Below are 23,531 nucleotides of genomic sequence, written 5' to 3' on the forward strand. Positions count from 1 at the left end.
CTTTATGACTTTATATTTATGCATTTAGCTTTTATCCAAAGCAACTTACTAATGAGGATATAATGATGCAGCTAACAATAAGCTACATAGAAGGAACACCATTAGCCAGGCTCTGTCAGAGGTGACAGTGTAGAAATGGAGTGCAGGCATAGAGGGAAGCACAGGTTAAATGGCAGATTAAATTTATACACCTGAACAGGGACTTGAACCCTGGATCCTCAAATTAGACGTCTGATGCTCTGCCAACTGAGCTGAAGCAGGGGAGCAATAGTCTGTATTAGAGGCGGAAGAAGAGGGAAAAGGGGGAAGGAGAAAAATTAAGGAAAATAAGACATTTTGAGAAAATGAGTGGAAAAAATGGAAGGAACTTGTAGTTATTTGTGTTTCTGCTGTCCATTTCAAGTAAAAGCACACAGTCTGGTGTATTCTTTTGAGAAATCTAAACTAACTTGACACTCTGCTATAGAATAGTGCAGGAGGCTCTCTATCCAAAGCTCGCCGGTTCGATTCCACCATTGGACATGAGACAAACTTTTACCAAGTGTTATCAAATGTAACTAAATGTACTTTTATAGTATTTTTTACATTTATGAATTGAGTACTGCAACAATGTAGTCGTCTTCTATGAATGAGTTGAAAAAAACTGAAGACACTCACTGAAATGTAACAAATTTATTACTAATTTTACACACACACAAACACTCAGAAACACGTGTGAAATTAAACCTGAAGCAATAAAAACAGGAATAAATTAAATTCAAAATAGAAAAAATAAAGATAAATAACAAATAAAGTAAAAGCAATAAATGAACAAATATAGAAAATAATTAAATTTAGGAAACATTACAACAAGAGCAACAAGAGTACAATAATAACAATAAAATAGAATGAATAAATAAATGATAAATACCAAAATAAAATACATACAATAAATAAACAAAAAATGGAAAATATTTAAAGTTATTAATTTCTTTCTTTATTAAGTCATTTAGAACAAGAAACAATATAAAATAGAATAAAAAGATAACTAAAACAAAACAAAATAAATACAATAAATTAACAAAAGAAACTAATTAGAACAGTAAATTAAGACATTTTTTTTCTTTTAAAACTATTTACATGCATATTGACATGTAAAGAATGATCTGAAACACTTTTTTTTCCCTCCCTCTTTCTCCTCATCTCCTGCATCCATTCTTCCAGTGACATTCTGTTATTTTTGGGACAGTATATATTCCCATAATACTGCCCATGACCATTTTCTTTTATGCGCGGCAGGTGGCACTGACGGCATTAGTTTTCTTCCACTGTGCGGGTGCACTTACGCTCTCCGGGTTGGCGGAGGTGAGGGCAGGGGACCAGACGGCACAATCTGTTTGTTTCCAGTTGGGATGACAAACACAACTGGCACAATGAAGGGGCTTAAAAGTACAGGAGCTGGAGGTGGTGGCTGACTGAACACCTGCCTCTGAGCTGCTGACTTCTGCTTATCCACTGCCTGTCCAGCTGTACTCTGGGGAGTCAGGCAGGTTGACCTTCAAAAAGCCTCAGAATGCAACATTTTTACCTCAAATTTCAAGAGCTCTGCAGCACCCTCAAGGTTTTTTAAGATTTCTTACACATCTGAAAACATGATGTTGAAATGGAGTATTGTTTTCATTTCTATCAGTTTAGTATTTGACTGTGTTTATAGATTCAAGAGTTTTATTTGTCACATACATAATCATACATAGTACAATGTGCAGTGAAATTTTCTTTTTACCTGCTACCAAGAATTAAGGATAAGAATTTAAATATAAATATGTCGAATAAAAAAAAAAACCTTGGCACAATAAGTCCACACAAAATAAGAAAATAAGAAAAATGCTTCAGTAAAAAAGTGTTGAGTGTAGGGTATTAAAATATAAGTGTAAAAATGTACAATATTAACAATATTATTGACGTTAGCATTAAGGTTTTTTATATTCTTCACTAAAGGGAAAACAGGACAGGGAGGAAAAGGCTGAGCCAAACCAAGCTCATCTTTGGGCCAAGCAGCAAGAAGAGGAGCAGTGATAGAGGGAGAGCAAGTACTCTAAAAGGAAGAGACTATGCCAGACCTGTGTACGTTTTAAAAGTCAGATGTATAATGCACGATAATTGAAGTATCGTATAAGATTATAATAGAAATGTGTTCAAAAGCTGGTTTTCCTTAACAAGAGGAAAAAGATTCGACACTATCATCAACATGATAGTGTAATAGGGCTTGGGTATCTATTTTAAATACTGAAGGAAATATGAAGCATTTGTATATATTATCCCTCTGTCCCAGGACAGTTGATTCCTTTTTATTCCTAATCCATGACTTGATGAAATTCATTCTCCAGTTTTACATTGTAACTCATTTGCAAATCATTTAGGATGAGGCTGATGTTCTCTGATAACAAACAAAACAAATAAACCTAAAAGTCATTCTGATGTTGTTTTTGTTCCTTTAAGACTCTGAAAATGGCCATATTTAAATAATGGAATTAAATAAATTTTCAGGGGAGCCCCTGAACCCGACTAGAAGTTCTGACTCATGACCTCAGTATTTTTTGGGCCTCTGCATCTAAAACCTCACTCAGGTAAAAGAATCAAAGTGTCATCAGCAACATTTACTAACACTTCCACCAGTAAAAGTATTTATTCTGCAGAGCAGCTCTCAGTGTTTGCTATTAGATATAAAGTTGCCTGTTTGACAGTTTAAAGTGGCGGCACGTGCACTTTTTCTATCTGGCCTCAGTAAATCTCTGTAATTTATTCATTTGTGTTTGTAAAACATTGGAAACTTTATTTCTGAGCCCACATCAGTGGGTTCTGATTGTTAAAACATAGATGAGGAGACAGTTCAGTGTGTGAGGATAAAAGCAGAGGAGAACCTGGGACATCTGAGCAGATCTGGGATCAGCACCTTGGATATCAGCAGGGATTCTTAGGAAGGAAGGACATGGGATGAATCTGCAGACTGCAGGAAGATCTGTTAACAGTCTGCAGACTAATGTGAGACAATAATATCTGTGTGTGTTTGGTATCCAGAAGAATTGAGACAGATGAAGTCACTGTGAGCTGAGCAGTGTTGGAAGATGATATGACAGAGTGACCTAAATGAGGTTTATGTGTGCGCTCATTTCCAGTCTTTGACAAAGATTGAAAAGTGAATTTATTTGACCGATTTCCTTCCTGATGTGAAGTATGTCATGAAGCTGTCCGTGTTGAGTGAGCAGCAGCGCCTCCTGCAGGTGTAAAAAGCTTACAGCACCTGGTATTCCCAGGCGGTCTCCCATCCAAGTACTAACCAGGCCCGACCCTGCTTAGCTTCCGAGATCGGACGAGATCGGGCGTGTTCAGGGTGGTATGGCCGTAAGCGAGAGAATCAGTGACAAATCAGCTTTATATAGATGCTGAAACAACATCTATCACTGTGTTCTGACTTCTAAAATATAATGTAACTGTTTAAAAATGAGCAATTTGTGATGATTTCATCTAACTAAGCAGCCTCGCTCTCTCTGTGTGACGCTGAACACAAAACTACACACAGGGAACAGAAGAGGTCGACAGACACTAAGTTATCTGAGAGTCTCACTTTCAGCTGCAGAGAACCAACACGAGAGAGAAGAACATGTGCACGATCAGCCTCTCAAGCCAATTAGGTGAAAAACTAAAAGAAACATATGGTTCAAGCAGCTATATAATAGATATTTGTTACGGTGACTTTTGCTTACGGCCACACCACCCTGAACACGCCTGATCTCGAAAGCTAAGCAGGGGGCCTGGTTAGTATTTGGATGGGAGACCGGCTGGAAATAACAGGTGCTATAAGCTTTTTCTCTTCTCTCTACAACCTGCAGGGGGCGCTGACACACTTCACATCCACAATCAAATCAATTCACCAGAAGGCTTCTTTTTTTAAACAAATTCTCTAGAAACTGGAAGTGATCAATGCTGGATCATCACTGGAATCACACAGTCTTAAAGTGGAGCTTCTTCTTCTTATGTTTCTATGCAGCTGAACACTCACATCATGATGATGACTGACGTGTGTAGAAATCCTGCTCTTCAGCACATTTCATTTCTCATCCAACGAGGTTTAAAGTTCCCATTTTTCAGCTTTGATGCTGCTTCCACATCTCTTATTGTCTGTAATGCAGCTTCAGCTGTTATTTGATGTCTTTTGTTGAAACATGTGATCACCTCATGACACATCAGGAAGTTGATCAGCTTCAGCTGCTGCTGATTTGTTGGCAGACGCCTCAGTTTCTCTTTGGCTCTCAGTTTGCTGGTTCCTGGATTTCCTGGATCTGTTGACATGTCCCAGGTACTTGTTGTGTTTGATCCTCATACATTTAACTTTGTCCTTAGAAAGGATGAGTTCCAAAAAGGGAAACAGGGACTGCTTTTGCATTTGACACAGCCTATATCATGCCAATGTTCATTTGGGGCTGCAGTTTTTGCTTTAGTTTCAGAGTTGTTATTAGACTGGAATGTTGAGGAGTTTCTGTGACAGATAGGCTCCAGTCCCCCTGAAACCATGAATTAAAGAAAGTGGAAGGATGGAAAGTTTTGGGGACATTTATTCATTCATTCCACTTCAGCATTTCTGTTTCAGGGAAGATTCCAACTTTAATGACATTTTTTTTTTAAATCAGATTTAATGTGAAGTTATCCTGAAGAAAATGAATATGACCTCTGACAAAACAATAATGGACTTTTAAATCAGTTTTTCAAAGAGGTAAGTTATGGTTGAAATTTCTTATGGGTTTGATTTAGATTCAATTTGATGGTCAGTTCACCCCCAGACGATGCAACTTACCCCCTGACCCGGATCAGCTTAACCCTAACCTGGGGCAAAGAGGAAGCCTTTAGCTTATAATTCACTTAAAAAAAGCTGATTATGAACTTCTTTCAATTTGATTAGTGTTGATTTTGAGTCAGGTGACAGTGGTGTAGATCCTTTACAAGCACTGATGCCACACTGAGAAATATTCAACTCCCAGTAAAAGTTCTGAATCTAAAACCTCACTCAGGCAAAAGAATCAAAGTGTCATCAGCAACATTTACTAACACTTCCACCAGTAAAAGTATTTATTCTGCAGAGCAGCTCTCAGTGTGTGCTGTTAGATATAAAGTTGCCTGTTTGACAGTTTAAAGTGGCTGCACGTGCACTTTCTCTATCTGGCCTCAGTAAATCTCTGTAATTTATTCATTTGTGTTTGTAAAACAATGGAAACTTTATTTCTGAGCCCACATCAGTGGGTTCTGGTTGTTAACACATAGATGAGGAGACAGTTCAGTGTGTGAGGATAAAAGCAGAGGAGAACCTGGGACATCTGAGCAGATCTGGGATCAGCACCTTGGATATCAGCAGGGATTCTTAGGAAGGAAGGAAATGGGATGAATCTGCAGACTGCAGGAAGATCTGTTAACAGTCTGCAGACTAATGTGAGACAATAATATTTGTGTGTGTTTGGTATCCAGAAGAATTCAGACAGATGAAGTCACTGTGAGCTGAGCAGTGCTGGAAGATGATATGACAGAGTGACCTAAATGAGTTTTATGTGTGCGCTCATTTCCAGTCTTTGACAAAGATTGAAAAGTGAATTTATTTGAGTGATTTCCTTCCTGATGTGAAGTATGTCATGAAGCTGTCCGTGTTGAGTGAGCAGCAGCGCCTCCTGCAGGTGTAAAAAGCTTACAGCACCTGGTATTCCCAGGCGGTCTCCCATCCAAGTACTAACCAGGCCCGACCCTGCTTAGCTTCCGAGATCGGACGAGATCGGGCGTGTTCAGGGTGGTATGGCCGTAAGCGAGAGAATCAGTGACAAATCAGCTTTATATAGATGCTGAAACAACATCTATCACTGTGTTCTGACTTCTAAAATATAATGTAACTGTTTAAAAATGAGCAATTTGTGATGATATCATCTAACTAAGCAGCCTCGCTCTCTCTGTGTGACGCTGAACACAAAACTACACACAGGGAACAGAAGAGGTCGACAGACACTAAGTTATCTGAGAGTCTCACTTTCAGCTGCAGAGAACCAACACGAGAGAGAAGAACATGTGCAGGATCAGCATCAGCCTCTCAAGCCAATTAGGTGAAAAACTAAAAGAAACATATGGTTCAAGCAGCTATATAATAGATATTTGTTACGGTGACTTTTGCTTACGGCCACACCACCCGGAACACGCCTGATCTCGAAAGCTAAGCAGGGGGCCTGGTTAGTATTTGGATGGGAGACCGGCTGGGAATAACAGGTGCTGTAAGCTTTTTCTCTTCTCTCTACAACCTGCAGGGGGCGCTGAAACACTTCACATCCACAATCAAATCAATTCACCAGAAAGCTTCTTTTTTTAAACAAATTCTCTAGAAACTGGAAGTGATCAATGCTGGATCATCACTGGAATCACACAGTCTTAAAGTGGAGCTTCTTCTTCTTATGTTTCTATGCAGCTGAACACTCACATCATGATGATGACTGACGTGTGTAGAAATCCTGCTCTTCAGCACATTTCATTTCTCAACCAACAAGGTTTAAAGTTCCCATTTTTCAGCTTTGATGCTGCTTCCACATCTCTTATTGTCTGTAATGCAGCTTCAGCTGTTATTTGATGTCTTTTGTTGAAACATGTGATCACCTCATGACACATCAGGAAGTTGATCAGCTTCAGCTGCTGCTGATTTGTTGGCAGACGCCTCAGTTTCTCTTTGGCTCTCAGTTTGCTGGTTCCTGGATTTCCTGAATCTGTTGACATGTCCCAGGTACTTGTTGTGTTTGATCCTCATACATTTAACTTTGTCCTTAGAAAGGATGAGTTCCAAAAAGGGAAACAGGGACTGCTTTTGCATTTGACACAGCCTATATCATGCCAATGTTCATTTGGGGCTGCAGTTTTTGCTTTAGTTTCAGACTTGTTATTAGACTGGAATGTTGAGGAGTTTCTGTGACAGATAGGCTCCACTCCCCCTGAAACCATGAATTAAAGAAAGTGGAAGGATGGAAAGTTTTGGGGACATTTATTCATTCATTCCACTTCAGCATTTCTGTTTCAGGGAAGATTCCAACTTTAATGACATTTTTTTTTAAAATCAGATTTAATGTGAAGTTATCCTGAAGAAAATGAATATGACCTCTGACAAAACAATAATGGACTTTTAAATCAGTTTTTCAAAGAGGTAAGTTATGGTTGAAATTTCTTATGGCTTTGATTTAGATTCAATTTGATGGTCAGTTCACCCCCAGATGGTGCAACTTAACCCCTGACCCGGATCAGCTTAACCCTAACCTGGGGCAAAGAGGAAGCCTTTAGCTTATAATTCACTTAAAAAAGCTGATTATGAACTTCTTTCAATTTGATTAGTGTTGATTTTGAGTCAGGTGACAGTGGTGTAGATCCTTTACAAGCACTGATTCCACACTGAGAAATATTCAACTCCCAGTAAAAGTTCTGAATCTAAAACCTCACTCAGGCAAAAGAATCAAAGTGTCATCAGCAACATTTACTAACACTTCCACCAGTAAAAGTATTTATTCTGCAGAGCAGCTCTCAGTGTTTGCTGTTAGATATAAAGTTGCCTGTTTGACAGTTTAAAGTGGCTGCACGTGCACTTTTTCTATCTGGCCTCAGTAAATCTCTGTAATTTATTCATTTGTGTTTGGAAAACATTGGAAACTTTATTTCTGAGCGCACATCAGTGGGTTCTGGTTGTTAACACGTAGATGAGGAGACAGTTCAGTGTGTGAGGATAAAAGCAGAGGAGAACCTGGGACATCTGAGCAGATCTGGGATCAGCACCTTGGATATCAGCAGGGATTCTTAGGAAGGAAGGAAATGGGATGAATCTGCAGACTGCAGGAAGATCTGTTAACAGTCTGCAGACTAATGTGAGACAATAATATTTGTGTGTGTTTGGTATCCAGAAGAATTCAGACAGATGAAGTCACTGTGAGCTGAGCAGTGCTGGAAGATGATATGACAGTGACCTAAATGAGTTTTATGTGTGCGCTCATTTCCAGTCTTTGACAAAGATTGAAAAGTGAATTTATTTGAGTGATTTCCTTCCTGATGTGAAGTATGTCATGAAGCTGTCCGTGTTGAGTGAGCAGCAGCGCCTCCTGCAGGTGTAAAAAGCTTACAGCACCTGGTATTCCCAGGCGGTCTCCCATCCAAGTACTAACCAGGCCCGACCCTGCTTAGCTTCCGAGATCGGACGAGATCGGGCGTGTTCAGGGTGGTATGGCCGTAAGCGAGAGAATCAGTGACAAATCAGCTTTTTATAGATGCTGAAACAACATCTATTACTGTGTTCTGACTTCTAGAATATAATGTAACTGTTTAAAAATGAGCAATTTGTGATGATTTCATCTAACTAAGCAGCCTCGGTCTCTCTGTGTGACGCTGAACACAAAACTACACACAGGGAACAGAAGAGGTCGACAGACACTAAGTTATCTGAGAGTCTCACTTTCAGCTGCAGAGAACCAACACGAGAGAGAAGAACATGTGCAGGATCAGCATCAGCCTCTCAAGCCAATTAGGTGAAAAAACTAAAAGAAACATATGGTTCAAGCAGCTATATAATAGATATTTGTTACGGTGACTTTTGCTTACGGCCACACCACCCTGAACATCCCGATCTCGAAAGCTAAGCAGGGGGCCTGGTTAGTATTTGGATGGGAGACCGCCTGGGTTTCATAGTGCCTCTGTTTTTGAGAGAGCTTCTTTTGTTTAAGTCCGCCTCGTTAGGAGAGCGTGCGAGTTTCTTATCTTTAATAGCTCTTTGTTTTCCTCCTGGAGTGGAGAGGCTTTTGGTTTGATCACTTTCACAGCTGCACTCTCCTCCTCCATAGTTATTGAGGAGAGTGCTCAGGAGTTTCACAGCTCCTTTCTTTGCTCTGTGAGCAGATCATCAACCTGTTGTTTATATGAATAAACAGTCTTGACTTTGAACTCGACCCTGCATCTGTGTCCTGAGGCCTCGACTAAATGTTGAGAAATATTTTTATTTAGTCCAAATTGAAGTTTTAGACTAATCGTCGAGCAAATTGTTCGTCAGGAACATCCCTCGTGGGTCCAACTCGCCTCAGCTGAACTCAGATGGATCGTCCCGAGAAATCTACAGTACATCCGATGTGATAGAAGTACAGCCTACAACCCCTGTAGAGCTTCTGTTGCTGCTCTCTGTCACAGCTGTGGATTGTTTCTCCAGTCAGTAACTTGTTTGCTGCTCTGTCAGATAATGCAGCGACACGTGTTTCCTACAGACTGTCACAGACATTTTTGTGCTGTAGCTTTTGAATGCTGCTTTATCGACAGCTTAATTTAACTTAAAGCAGCACTTTGCTGCTTGTTTCCTCCTCTCTCCCCTGCTTTTTCTGCCTGTGCTTTTATAAAAGTGCTGCTCTGTTCTGTTAATAAACCCTTTCAGTTTACAGCCTCTGAGGCTGTTTTTACTTCTCAGACCATCCTGAAAAGGATCATGAGGCCGATGCCAGATAGTGAGGATGAGCACAGCAGCCTGGAGGAGACGTGCAGCTCAGGCTTTCTGAGAGACCACACTGAAAATGCTCAGATTGTAAATGTTCTCTCAGAGAAACAGACCTGAACAATGTACATCTCCTAAAGCTGCTGCTGATTCTTCACACTGACTCCATATTTCTGAAACCTGGTGGTGGAAAATCTACCCGGTAACATGATGGAAACATTGTTTTATTTTACCGCAGAAAGACCAGTTTCTTTTTACAGGTGAAGCAGAGATTCTTTGATCTTTGGGTAAACTTGAGAAAGTTCTGCTGTTCAGCATCTTATTGGCAGCTTTAAATACTTCTGACTGTGTCTCTGTGGGCTCCTCTCAGGAACTGCACCAACTCCTGAAGCTGTGGACAGGTTGGAGTATACCTCCCCAGCAGCTGTATGCAGGAGTTCCTCCTGAAATGACCACGCCTGTAGCCTCAGCCTGCAGGACCTGCTGAAACTGCCTCTGAAGAGCCAAAGCTAGCAGACATTCAAAGAAAAGCTCCAAGCGTCTGTTAGAAGTACAGACTTTGGCTTTGGAATGATCTGATGTGAATAATGTGAGAAACTGAGCATCTTTAAGTTGAACATTTCAAAGTTGTAGCAGTTAGTCTGTTCCTCTGTTTCATGCTGCTCATTGAAGGCTGTGGAGCAGTGAGCCATGTTAAGGCTTTACCTCATTAACTGGAAGTGTGTGAGGTTGGTAACAGTTCAGGAGAACTGAGAACAAACATTTCAATCTGAAGTTTTAGTTACAAATGTTAAAGTTTGGTTAATAAAGACGATTGAACATGAAGTGTTTGGTGCACTTTTCCATCCAGCAGTGTGTGAACGTTGGTGAACTCGTCCAGTTCTGCTGTGGCTGCATCAGCTGCTGTGGTGCGGCTGCATAGATGTGGAGTGCATCCATGAAGGGAACATCGGGGTCAGGTGACCTGGCCATGTTCTCGCTCAGGTGTCCTTCAAGCTGCACTTGGGCTCCTTCAACTCGGTCCGTTTCACCTCCGAGGGCATCAGAGCCGTGTGGTCCATCCCAGTCAGTCCCACAGTCTGCCTCCACCTGAACACAAATAAAACACCATCACAGTTTTAAGCTTATTCAATAGTTTGTAGGCTTTCTGGAGACTTAAACAAAAGCTTTGGCATCTTCAGATGTTTCCCTGAAACATTTTCAGTTGCAGTTTTAAACTGAAGTTATGAAATCAGTTCTCCTCAGTATAAATATTAAGTTCTGTAATCTAGCCAAATCATTTTAGGCCTTTTAAATGTATCATTTAAATAATGGCTCCTGATATGATGCACTCAGCTGTTTTAACACACCTGATCAGGATCCTGAAGGTGTCTGAATGATGTCCAAAGCTGGTGGGGAGACTGGCTGCCTGCTGCTCTCAGGCCGTGATGGTTCCAAGCATCCATGAAGAAGGCAAGTTGCCTCTGCAGCTGAGGCAGAAAAGCCCAGTGGAGAGCAAAGAGATGACTCATCATCAGGGTTCAAAAGCCCTTCTCTCTCCAGGCTGAGAAACAGAGTATGGAATGGGTCAAGGACTGGAATGGAAACATCTGTCCATCAGCGTTCTATCCTGGAAGAACGAGAGACATGATTCAGAGAAACATTCCAAGCAGGAAGAGAAGATGTTTCTGCTCTGAATTAGAACTTCTAGCTGCTGGATGTTATGACTCTACAATGAGGAAACTGATGCTCATAAGTTCAGTGATGGCTTTAGAAATGTGTGTCCAGCCTAATCTGGTCTTGGTGGAGCACTCGCCTGAAAAACTAAGTCTGAAAATGTTTGATGCTGCTGCAAAGACAAACAGTTCCAACACAAGAAATAAGAAGAAGGAAAACATGTCTGAAGGTCTTTCCCCCTCAAATATACTTTACATTTAGTAAATGTGAAAAAACAACAGGCTCTGAAGCAGATGACAGATGTCATTCATGCTTTGTTCAGTGTTTTCTGTCAGTAATGGAGGACAAAGCAGAGTTTGTGAATGAGGCCAGTGAGAGTCCTGCAGAGGAACAGCAGGATGAATGTTGGGGAATAATAACACTCGTTATGTGCTCTGCTGCAGAGCTTTTCTCATAATACATCGCTATGGAAACCTCACCGTTGGTTATGGAAACTCCTTCCTGTAACGTGTGAGTCTGGGTTCTCTCCTCGCTGTTCCACCATGAAATGGGCGACCTCAGTATTCTCAGCAGCCTGTCAGAGCGCACAGGTGATGGCAAACCAGACGTGTTGATGGCACCAAGGAAGCTCTCCAGCACTGGAGATGCTCCATTGTTTGTTGCAGCAGACAGATGAACAGTTAAACGGCTGAAGCATCTATTCCAGCGTGAAGGACAAATCTCCAGCTGTTGCTTCTCTGTTAGAGACAGAGGAGGAGGATTGGGTGTTCCTCTGTAATTGTGCCAGACAGAGTAACCTCCATCAGAGCAGCTCAGGTTGGGGTTGTGAAAGTCTGTCTGTGTGGCCCAAAATTAACCACACAGCGTGCTGAGGGGAAGAAGTATGTCTGTATGCCTGTATGTATGGCTTCTTTTTTTTCTATATTTTTCTTTTGTCATGGGCAAAATGCATTATAGAGATGTATAATTTTACTGTCAAGTGAGTTGCTTGAGTTGTTTTGTCTGTTTCTAGAGGAAATGAGAAATTTTATTTCACTATGCAATGTACATGCTTATTTACAAAATGTTTAACTATATTAGCATCAATACAACAACAATGATAATTATAATTAGAAGAATTTTAATTGGGATTTCCTCAACCTCTCATTTAAATAAATCAGTATTTGTTTATACCATTTATATTCACACAAATTAAATATGACATGCATAAATATAAAATATTTAATAATAATATAATATATATGTGGATAGTCAAGCACAAATACATTTGAATACACAATTTCTATATCATTTAATCATTTTTGTTTATCAGCACTAAGAATAATAAAGGACAGATTATGACTCAGAACCATGGAGTAAATTCGTAGTTATACAGTATATATATTGAAAAAGTATGAAATGTCACTGTGTGTATATGTATATATACACCACTTTTGCTTCAGCCACAGAGCTAATACAGAAATCAGCTTTATGCTTTTACGCAATTGCAGTTAGAATAATAGTGATATGTCTGATCTTTGCAGTTAGATCACACAGACTCCACCTTGGACTTCCTGGATACCTGCTCAGCCCCGCCTGGAACTCAACCACAACCAAGTGCAATCATGATAGCAAGGCTGCTGTTGTTTTTCCCCTCTGCTGTCACGCCTTCTTCAAGCCACTGACGCAGAATCCATGCCTGACTGGATGTTATGAAAAGAATCACTCATGTTGTAACTTGTCTGTCATAACTGAAAATAATGACTCATAAAAGCACCTTCATCTGAACACATCCTTCTCACACCACATAATACACTGAAATGAGTAAAAACTAACAAGAAGACAGAAAAGTCCACATTTAAGTGCTCAATGTATAAAGTAAAGTAGTGAAGTGTTAACAGTGAGTAAATCAGAGTTAAATCCTGCACATAAACTCGGGGCTGAGCTTTGAAACAATATTTTTCACTAACTTTGCTGGAGACCGACCTCAAATTTGTTTTACTGTCACAATCACAACTTTTAATGATTAACACGCATCTCCTGTGAGCGCTGATTCTCACGTGTCCCTGTCCTCTGTCTGAAATGAACATTCCTGTAACATCTTCCTGGCCTGTGTGTGCCATACAGGTGATAAACTCTCAGAGGCTGCTGTCAGATAACAGCTTGAGGAAAACTTTGAAGGATCCTGAAACATGTAGGCATTCATGTTTCTGAGGATCTGTTAAAGATCAAATTAAAACAGATGCATATTAAACATTCTGGTGCATAAAAAGTCAACATTGATGAAGACCAAAGGCAGCTTTTAAAAAGGAGCTGCATAACCTGAGCATTGTTTGGAGCTAATAATCCAAACATGACAGATGTGTAAATGTTCCCTCCAGCCTTTATTCCCCTGAAGGGGGACAAAGAATTAATTCATAATTAAAGATAAAATGATCTGTGATGAGTGTTGATGAGGTCGTGTGAACCATACTTTGGTCTCCCCTTGTTAGGGTTTAATCATGTTTAATCACAGAACTGGTTCCTGGTGAGCAGTGGTTGGCCTCCATCTCCAGTTACCTTCTGCTGGAGATCAGTCTCCAACATCAGCTTTTAAATCTCCCTGATCTCTCTTGGTCGAGCCAGAACACTTATTTTCTGTCTTTGTGAGTAACTCTGGACCCAACTGCTGCTGCCATTCACTCCTGTAACTTTGGCCAAGCAAAGTTTCAGCTCTGAACAACTTCTGTTCTTCTCTGGACTTTGACTTGTAAACCATCAGATATCAGTCAGATTCCAGTTCCTGCTTCCAGCCTCTGCTTTATTCCCATAAATCTTTACTCTAAACAACATTTAGTTTGGGTTAAAACTAAAAAGGCAGGTACAGTCTTCCTGCAGTACGATACATAATGAAATAAATGTTTACTGCATCTGGGAGTCATTTACAGAACGAGCAAATAATTGCTCATCTGCAGCTTCCTTTGACCTGAACTCAGCTATAAGTCCACCAGATGTGGCCCAGCCCTGCTGATATGAACCACTTTGAATACATTGTAGGGACATAAAGTCTGCCCTGACAATCCAGACAAAAAGAACTTTCAGACCACCTGACGACTCATTTCCACTCCCAGGATGCATCAGACCTGATTGATGAGACTTCAGCTGCTTTACTGAACCAGCTGCAGACATTCAACACTTTTCTGACCATGAATTCGGGTCATTCTTCAACATTTTCAGCACAATCAAACAGTAAGATGTTTACGGGTTCTGTTAATCTCCTCAAACACAGTCATCATGAAATAAATAAGGCATGCTGTGTGAAACACAACAAGTTTCAGAGGTGTCAGAATACTTTTAAAGCTTCAAACTTAAGCAGGAACATGTTGTAGAGGGAGTGTTCAGCCAGGTCATCTGTTTCAGTCCTATTCATGCTCAGATGGACAGAAAATGCTCTCTTTCTATCCAACATCAGTGATGTTAATGAGCATGTTCCCTCCTCCATCTGATCGTTGCTTCAGAGTCAACATGACCAGTCTGCCTGATACCAAAGCAGGATGCCTCCAAGTCCCAGACTGGCTGTGAGATGGTCAGTTACCATTCTGACCTCCATCATGATCCCTACCTAATGTGAGAAAACTGCTCAGTGAGACATGATGGAGGAAATAAGCAGATGATGGCTGATAGGAGTCAGGAGTGAGAGAAAGACTGATGAAACTGTTCATTCATTTTAAAACAAATCAGAAATGTTACAACAAGGTTACAAGCTGCTGTTAAACTCAGAGATAAAGATGAAATCAGATCCTGTTGCTGCTCCTCCCTCCTACCTGTCCTGCCCCCATCAGGGGTGGAGCTCTGACTGATTCCAGCAGCAGCTCACCTGTGTCTCAGTCTGTGGAGCCTCGTCTTCTTCAACACTTGGTTTGAACAAACTGTGAGTCTGAACTTTGTCTTCAGTAACTTTCCTGTTTGTTTCTGCTCTGTAATGTTTGGGGAACATGTTCACTTCTTATTTCAGCTCCAGTTTGATCACTGTTGAGTTTGAAGATAAATCTGCATGATTATCATTTACATTGTTATTGATTAGAAACATAATGTGATTTATTTGTTTTATTCACAAAATAAATCCCATTGTGTTTTAATTTGTGGGACTAACTGTGGTTTCTTCCATTAAAGTCGGACACAGAAACTCACTGCTCATTCAGAGAGAACGGCAGAATAAATGTTTTCGGATCAGTTTGTTGTTCAGGAACTTGGAGATGTGTTTTAACATGAACTCCACTGGTCAGACAGGTTTTATCAGTCCTCACTCCATCACAGGGGAACTCTGCTCTGACTGGTTCCAGGAAGCAGCTCACCTGTGTCTCAGTCTGTCGAGCAGAGACTCTTCTCCTTCTTTAGCTCTGAACAATCTGTAAGTTCAGACTTTCCTGTTTGTTTCTGCTCTGTAATGTTGGAGAACATGTTCACTTCTTATTTCAGAGCAAACGTTGATCAGTTTGTGTTTGAAAACAAATATAGATGATTATCAGATTATTGATTAACTGGAATCAAACAACAAGATATTTTTTTTTATTTGTTTCCTTCTCAAACAAACTGCTTCATGTTTTTATTTCCTGGAATCAAAGTGTCGTCTCCACCTTTAAAGTCAGAAAGAGCAGCTTCCTGTCAGACCTTCCGTTATGAAGCTGTGATGCAGTGTATGTATGAAGGGGTTTAGTGTTCATTGTGGTTCAGTCTTTTCACTTCCTGCATTGTGCTGCAGGATCCAGTTGGACCAATCAGAACCTGCAGTGTGGGATTCTGCTGCTCTTTCAGTCAGACTTCACATTCAGACAGAAATAATTCTTTAAATCATCCTTTAGTTTCTATTGTTGATATTTATTCATTACTTTCAGAGCACAAATGCTGCTGTTTTTCAGGTGTCTGCAGGAAAAAAAAAGAGGAGATGTTTAAGATCAGGGGCTGCATTCATAAAAACTCTGTAAAGAGCTGCTCCTGCTGATGAAAATCTAACCAAATTATTGGAATGGTTGAAAATGAAAGAGTAGATCCTACTAAAGATAAAATTTATTCAGCAACATGTTAACCCTTAAAAGGAAGGAGGATTTGAGTTGATGTCAGGGGCGTCACTAGGTCTTAAGGACAGGGGGGGCTTAGCCCCCAGAGAGGAACAGGATGTGAGTGAACGTAGCGCACGAGCACAAAACTTCACAAACAGCTAACGTAGACTGAGAAATAATTAATTATTATTTCAGTCTGTTTCTTTAATACAGTACAAAAACTATCACAGGTTTGCACAGTAACAGCATATTTACAGCATTAACAAGAAACAAATGGCTCCAATTGCGAGTTACTTGGTGGATGGAAGCAAAGAATTCCGTCTGTTTTTAAGGGTGACAAATGGCTCTATCACTCTGTTGTGACTCAGAGGCTGAAGCTCGTCTTTTTCAATTGACATGACTGCAAGACTGTAAAGTCTTTTCTGACCCATTGTTTGAGGCAGGCAGGAATGCAGCCGACGCAGTGCACTACAGGACGTTCCACATGAGCAGCTGCCCACAGGCACTGTTAGGGATGGTTGCCTTCAGAGAGGGAAACATGTCTGTAATCTGAGACAATAAGAAGGAGGGTTTGAAAGAGGAGATGAAGCATCTGAAGCTGTCAGACTCCTCCTCCTCTGACTCAGTCTCAGAACAATGTGGAGTTAAAGAAAACACAGGCATCTGTTTTAAAGGACTCACTGATGTTATGACTGGAAATCCAAAAATGGTATGAACTGTCCACAGTAAGTTTTAAAAAAGCAGATGGAAAGTTAATTTTTTTACAGATTCTAAGATTGTGGAAAGTCTTTGTGAAGGATTTATCCCCCTATAACACCCACTGAGCAGAAGTCCAGCTGAATGCATCTGACAGTGCTGTAATAGGTTAACTACAGACCAAATCAGACTTAGCAAAGAATCATATTTCAGAACAACACTGGCTTGTTGATTGGCAGATACAGTCCCTGCAGAACTTTATCTGAGCTTTTCTAGGATTTGTACCTTTTACCTGAGCAAAGAGCATCCACTGTAAGCCCAGCCCACAGTGTGCTGAATTCTGGCTGTTAGCACAGCATCAGGCTCAGTTTCTCAGTGTTTGTCTGGTTCTGTAACTTCATGTGTTGGAAGCAATAAGCTACATTTACTCTACTTAAAGAACTTTAGCTTTCCTCAACAATTTTCATGTTTCAACTTTACATTTCTTCCATTTCAGAGGAGATCAGTGAATCTTTTATTGCTCTGCATCTCTTCACAGAAACGCTTGTTAAGGCATCACAGAAACTTATTGTGACCTTCAGAGACTTGTTGCTGCTGTTCAGCTGAAGGTAAACCTGGATTATGAACGTTTTCAATTTTAAGTCCTCAGTTAATCAAATTCATGGGCTGGAAAAATGAGTTGAGCTGAGGATGACTTTACACACAGTGATGTTATGTTCTGGGAGAGGCCGGACCTGATTGATGCTGCATTCCAGCCTCATCTGCTTTGACTCTCTGATGACAACAGAACGGTTTCCTGTAACCTGTAAGCTGTTTGTTTCTGCTCTGTAATGTTTGGGGAACATGCTCCCTTCTTATTTCAGAACAAACTTTGATCACTTTTGAGTTTTAAGACAAATCTACATGATAATCAGATTATTGATGAACTGGAATCAAACAACACGATGATCAGCTGATGATGTTTGTTTTCTACATGAAGAACTGATCTTCATAGAATGAAACCATCAGCTCCTCCGTTAAAGTCAGACACAGCAGGTTCCTGCTGCTTCCTGTGTCACCTTTCAGAATAAAATAACATGAATGTCAGTTAAATGTGTCTGACTGTAGTCAGTTATGAAGCTGTGTGCAGCTCTGATGGAACATATAATCCACTAATATCGTCTAATGATGAAATTAAATAGATTCAGATGTTCTGTCTACTTTATTGATCAGTTTGTGATGTTTTATTCAGCTTTTTCCTTTCCTTTGTATGTGAGTAATAATCCTTCATCTTTGTTTATTTTTGTTTGTTGAATTCAACTAAAAGTTAAAACGTTTCATTTGAGTTTTTATCAGAGACTTTTTATTTGTACTTTTAAACATAAGATGGAACCTACAGACAAAGATGGAACCTTCCCAGTGTAGAAGGTTCTGTTATTAACAGCAGTTTCTGGTTCAGACGTTAAATCAGTTGATTTCCGTCCTGTTTCATGTCAGTAAATGTACGTAATGGTCCATCATCATCATGAGTGTGCTGGGTGGTAGCTCCATGCCTCCATCTAGCGGACTGATGGAGGTACAGCAGCTGATCTTTTTACAGCCCAAATGATGGAGAGGATTTGAGTTGATGTGCAGATGAATGATTTGTGTTTCCTCTGCAGATGAAGGTAGAAAGTGTGTGTGAGCTGATGTGAATTCAGCAGCATGGATCAGTGTGAGGACACTAAAACCACTCTGTGTGGGGAACATGAGAGCCAGAGCAAAGCTCAGAGGTGAGATGACCATCTCTAACTGTCCATGACTGTTCTCCATGTCAGAGCTCAGCTCAGCTCAGCACTCACATCACCAAACCACCTTTATTCACAGGAACCAACCTGAACCTGAACCTGAACCTGATCCTGAACCCAGCTGTGTGTCCCTTAAGAGCGACCAGTCAAAGGATTGGTTGATTGATTTCCAACATGATGTTCCATCAGCCCAACAGTGAGTATCTGTCAGTATTCAGTGGAGGCTGCATCATGTTTCAGATGATAAGCAGTTTTCAGCTGAATTACTTGAGACTTGGATCAGTTCTTGATGTCTCTGATGAGACTAATTAGCTGCATCATGTGTGTAATGTGATATTTTAGTTCAGTCCTGCAGCTCTTTATTAAAACAAAGGGAGAATATTGCTGAATATCTGTCCACTGATGTGGCTTTTTCACAGGATGCTGATTATGTAGTGAACAGGGCGGCTGATGTATTAGAAATATTACGTTCTCACACTTGTGTTTAATGACGTCAGTTTAAAACGACCTTCTGAAGAAACAAGAACAAAACGACCAAATCAACCTGTAGCTCCCAGTCGAACAAAGATGAGCCTTACTGATGTTTATTTTGTTTTATAACTTTCTCAAGCATGTGTAAGAGTGGCAAACATATATATATATATAAATAAAAGAAATGAAAGGTAATTTTTACCATTTCCAAATTACATCAATTAGCATGTGCTCTACTAATTTAATGCAAAACATTCCTGAAGTACACAGAAATATACTTTGTTCCTCCTTTTCAAATGGTGCTAAACCTTACCTTTAGTCTTTTTATTTGTCCTGATTTTAACTTTGAACCAAAGTTCGTCCTTTCCTTTTGTTGTTGTCCAATGTTCTATTAAACTACCTTAATTACATAGTTTTATGTCCTTCAAAATAAAATACTTCCGGTTCTACAGGAAATTAAAAAATAATAGCGCCAAAAAAAGGAAAATTTCTCAATTCATTGAGAACAATAGGCGCATTCGGACAGAGAGTTCTAAGAACTGTCCACCTCGAATTTAGTCATAAGAACTGCCCTTCCCCAGGGGAACTGTTTCATTTTGCATTCGCACATAAGTCGGGGACCTTGGTCGGGTCTGCATGACGGTGATATTAATCATGGACGATCACATCAGGCGTCTAAGATGGAGGCTGGAAGAGCTCACAGTGAGAGTCAGGAGACGAAGAATCGAGCAGCAGGCGATACTTCTTCGAGCGCCTCAGACAAAGGAGACGACGTTAATAAGTTTAACTTATTAAACAGGCGCTGTTGTGTCCATGTCGTATGAGTAAATATTTCAGACAAGGGGCGGAGCTACCAGCCACCAAACACCTACGTCATATGTGTTTCTATGGAACCCAGAAAAGACCCTGCCTCAGAGAAAGAGCTAAAATGGTAATAGGAACCGAGGGTCGTGGTCCCTAGTTCCTGTATGTCCGAATGCACGAAAAAACGGCCTAGTTCCTTAAAAGGTTATAGGAACTGCAAAAGGTTCCTACAGTGGGAGTGCGCCTAATTATAGCCCTTTTCCACCAGTTCACACAGATCCCAGGCACCTTAATGACATGTCTGTGAAATGATTTGGTCAAATTCCTCACAGATCAAAAACAGCAGCCCTGTCTGTAGCACTCTGCTCTGAGGCGGTCAAATTTTCATGCTGCGACTGGCTGCTAATGCTCACTCCGCCCCTCGGTTCGGCATCAGGCTGAGGTTGAGCACAAGCACTGGTCATGGCTGCCCACACACAGTTGCAACCTTATATGTTTGAGCCAGAGTCAGACCCTGAGAATGTATATACTCTAATATAACACAACCTGCTGTATAAATAATTTATTTCAACATCGTTTGTACCTGCATGAACTAGCGGTTAGCATTAGCTCGTGGTAATTGGACAAAAGAAACACAAAGCACACTTACATCGTCTGTCCTTTCCCCACGGATGACCTCTTTTAGGAAATGTTTTTCTGCGAGTCCTGCATTGTACTGACCCAAATTGAGGAAGCAGTCCGTGTCAAAATATTTGGCACACACAGATAGGTTTATGCCGACCGTGGCAGAATGAATCTGATCACACAAACAGTAAAGACTAAGTCAGGGAACCATGCTGAAAGCTCAGAGCTTCAGTCTTCCTGTTTTCTCTCAGGTAAAATTACATCCAGCTTCCAGTTTCACACACCTGCTGACGTCTGCCTGCAGAGTGACAGAGCTGCCACAAGGGGGAGCTGTAACATTGTTCCACAGCAGCCACACTGACTCTCTGACAGGCCGTCTCACTGCAGACTCAAACACTATCACTGAATACTTTAGTTTGAAGAAAACAAGTGTTTTTCTGTCAGGATCCAACAGAGACTCAGACCTGGACCTGGAACCAGCTGTGTGTCCATGAAGAGCAACGAGTCAATGGATCGTTTTATTGAATTTAAATCAGACCAACATCCATCTTTTCAGAGGTGAGCTGAGTGTAAATGTTGTAACAGAGTAAAATGTAGCAGAGTCAGTTTGAACAGTTTTTATTCCAACATGTGTTTAATGTGAGCTCAGCTCTGTTTCTCATCCATTTCTATGTTCATATGTGAAGCGGTGAGTGTTGGATGTTTTCCACAAACACAGCAGTCAAAGAGGAAAGAATGGATGTTGGAGGAGGTGTTTCTGAGTGTCTGTAGGACACCAGCTGGTCCAGCAGGTGCCACTTTGTGCTTTGGCTCTTAACACAGTGTAGGAAGTGTGAAGCAGCTGACTTCTAAAGTAAAGTCAGGTCTGTTTTAGGTGGTTGAAATATAGACAAACAAACATGGTTTTGAATATCTTATAAGAATTTCAAAAATATCCTTTCAAATGTTTTGTCATCACTTGTCTTTTTGTCTTTTGAGTGCAGTGCAGAAATTATTTTGTGTTCTTTAGAAAGCTGGAAAAACCAGGCTCACCTGAACCTAAATCCAGCTCCGAGTGCCAGAAGACTGATCGATCTATAAAACATACTCCAAGGAAAAGGCTCCACCCAGATGTTCAAAGGTACAACTTTACGAACACAGATAAAGTTCTCTCAGTGACGACTCTGTTTTAAACCTCTATCTGTCTAACACTGGGAACATACCAGTACAACCAGTCTGATTCAAGCACACACTGGCTCTGGCTGCCTTGCTCCAGGGCACTTCAGCAGGGAGGGAAAGCTTTCTGAAGGGGTTGCTGAGAGCTGTTGGACCCAACCAAAGTGAGCTGAAAGCTCCAAGCAGCTGCAGACTGAGCTGTTGATTCTCAGTGGGATCAGCAGGACTAGTAAAGCTTTCCCACTACAGGGAGTCCTCTGATTCACTGTTCACATCCACACATCACTTCATGGAGCTTTACCTTGTGTTTGTCTCTGTGTGGACAGACAGAATGTGAGCTCATTCTTCATGATTCCTCCACAGAGTGGACCAGCAGAGCTCAGAGGTTCCCAGTGGTCAGTCTGCCCAGCAGCATCAAACACAGCTGGACTCCATATTTATGGTCAGTACATGTACAACAACTACTTTTCCATCTATTCTGTTCACAGTCATCTCCATGCTGCACTTTGTAGACCAGTGGATTGTCAGTGTGTCCAACACGGATCTGATGTTTGGCTCCATGACTTCAGTCTGATTGGCTCATTCATAAAGTATTCTGTTCCAGCTGCTGGAGGACAACATGGTCACTTTTGTGAAGGAGGAGCTGAAGAAAATCCAGAAGGTTCTGAGTCCAGTTTACCCAGAATGCTTAGAGAGTCAGAGGGAGGATGAGGATGAAGAGCAGAGGAGCAGCAGAGAGGCATTAGTGAAGATCACAGTTCACTTCCTGAGGAGAATGAAGCAGGAGGAGCTGGCTGACCGTCTGCAGAGCAGTAAGAGAATTTCCAGTGTGTGTTTGAGGGGATTTCTAAAGCAGGAAACCCAACCCTTCTGAATCAGATCTACACAGAGCTCTACATCACAGAGGGAGGGACTGGAGAGGTCAATGATGAACATGAGGTCAGACAGATTGAAACAGCATCCAGGAAAGCAGACAGAGCAGAAACAACCATCAGACAAGAAGACATCTTTAAACTCCCACCTGGAAGAGATGAACCAATCAGAACAGTGATGACAAAGGGAGTGGCTGGCATTGGGAAAACAGTCTTAACACAGAAGTTCACTCTGGACTGGGCTGAAGGCAAAGCCAACCAGGACATCCAGTTCATGTTTCCATTCACTTTCAGAGAGCTGAATGTGCTGAAAGAGAAAAAGTTCAGCTTGGTGGAACTTGTTCATCACTTCTTTACTGAAACCAAAGAAGCAGGAATCTGCAGCTTTGAAGAGTTCCAGGTTGTGTTCATCTTTGACGGTCTGGATGAGTGTCGACTTCCTCTGGACTTCCACAACAAGGAGCCCCTGACTGATGTTACAGAGTCCACCTCAGTGGATGTGCTGCTGACAAACCTCATCAGGGGGAAACTGCTTCCCTCTGCTCGCCTCTGGATAACCACACGACCTGCAGCAGCCAATCAGATCCCTCCTGACTGTATTTGCATGGTGACAGAGGTCAGAGGGTTCACTGACCCACAGAAGGAGGAGTACTTCAAGAAGAGATTCAGAGATAAGAAGCAGGCCAGCAGGATCATCTCCCACATCCAGACATCACGAAGCCTCCACATCATGTGCCACATCCCAGTCTTCTGCTGGATCACTGCTACAGTTCTGGAGGATGTGTTGAAAACCAGAGAGGGAGGAGAGCTGCCCAAGACCCTGACTGAGATGTACATCCACTTCCTGGTGGTTCAGGCCAAAGTGAAGAAGGTCAAGTATGATGGAGGAGCTGAGACAGATCCACACTGGAGTCCAGAGAGCAGGAAGATGATTGAGTCTCTGGGAAAACTGGCTTTTGAGCAG

At 41.2% G+C, this 23,531-nt stretch overlaps 1 protein-coding gene and 3 non-coding genes across 4 annotated transcripts in view; all 4 read right to left on the reverse strand.

Moving 5' to 3' along the window:
* LOC140291438 (uncharacterized) overlaps nt 1-23,531 on the reverse strand; it is an 873,052-nt gene that overhangs the window by 108,472 nt on the left and 741,049 nt on the right. The window lies entirely within an intron of this gene.
* On the reverse strand, nt 3,269-3,387 carry LOC140298066 (5S ribosomal RNA). The gene has a single exon (XR_011913746.1). It is a non-coding gene; the product is annotated as a 5S ribosomal RNA (ribosomal RNA).
* LOC140298189 (5S ribosomal RNA) lies at nt 5,708-5,826 on the reverse strand. The gene has a single exon (XR_011913859.1). It is a non-coding gene; the product is annotated as a 5S ribosomal RNA (ribosomal RNA).
* LOC140298312 (5S ribosomal RNA) lies at nt 8,150-8,268 on the reverse strand. The gene has a single exon (XR_011913971.1). It is a non-coding gene; the product is annotated as a 5S ribosomal RNA (ribosomal RNA).

The sequence above is a fragment of the Leuresthes tenuis genome, unplaced genomic scaffold, assembly GCF_036924035.1.
Source record: "Leuresthes tenuis unplaced genomic scaffold, fLeuTen1.0.hap1 SCAF_1, whole genome shotgun sequence".
NCBI classification, from domain to species: domain Eukaryota; kingdom Metazoa; phylum Chordata; class Actinopteri; order Atheriniformes; family Atherinopsidae; genus Leuresthes; species Leuresthes tenuis.